This window comes from Ailuropoda melanoleuca, chromosome 2 (assembly GCF_002007445.2).
Source record: "Ailuropoda melanoleuca isolate Jingjing chromosome 2, ASM200744v2, whole genome shotgun sequence".
In the NCBI taxonomy this organism is placed as follows: Eukaryota; Metazoa; Chordata; class Mammalia; order Carnivora; family Ursidae; genus Ailuropoda; species Ailuropoda melanoleuca.
This window is the reverse complement of record NC_048219.1, coordinates 142,853,502-142,854,371: the sequence shown is the minus strand read 5'-3', so window position 1 is coordinate 142,854,371 and position 870 is coordinate 142,853,502.

Genomic DNA, 870 nt, shown 5'->3' with positions numbered 1-870 from the left:
CGGGGTCGTCGGGGCTGCGTCGGCGGCGGGCGGTGGGCGCGGACGCGCGGCCTCGGAGGGGCGGAGTGGGGGGAAGGGGCCGCGGACCGCGGGGCTCCGGACGCGGGCGCCTCCCGCCTGGGCTCTGCGGACCCTAGGGCCGCCCGGGAGACTCGGGACGCGCTGCCGCCGTAGTTCCCCGGAGCAGGGGCTTCGCGGGTATGCTCTGGAGCCGCGTCTACACCCCCCAGCTCGGACGGATGGGGACTTTTGGGCATCCCCGGGGCAGTTCTTGCCCAGTAACCGCCTCGCCTTCTTCGCTGGAGGAATCGAGCCCATCCCGCAGCTCGGCTTCCCAAACTAGGCTCCCGCCTCCAGATTGCTGCTCGCTCTGTGGTGTAGACGCGCGCGATAGATGTGCGCGTTGACCTTAGAGGCACTTCAGTCCCCGTCAGCGCTTTTCTCCCCACCCCAGGGCCTTTCCCGAACTTTCCGGGCAGCCTCACTTCAGTCTCATTCCCCCTACCTTTTTCTACTAACACATTTTTTTTTTCCAAAAAAGAAGTGTTGAAGAAAGTTGCAAGCTTAAAAGAAAGCAGCTGACCCAGTCGAGGCGACCCAAGTCTTCAACCGGTGCTTAGTTAGACTTTCAACTCTTTGAGATTAACAAAGGGTGTGTGTGTGTCTGCTGGGTCTTCTGGTCCTGCGTTATCCCAGAGGAATATTCCCTCTTGGGCCACGGGCTCCTGGTCTTAGTTCTCCGGGAAGCCTCTCGAGTTGTTAGCAGTTACTGGGTGGACTTAGTCCCTTCTTCTGAAAATTACGTGTCACTACTGTCCCCTGGATAATTACTGGACCCCACCCCTAATCTCTGGCCCTGCACAGCCCCAG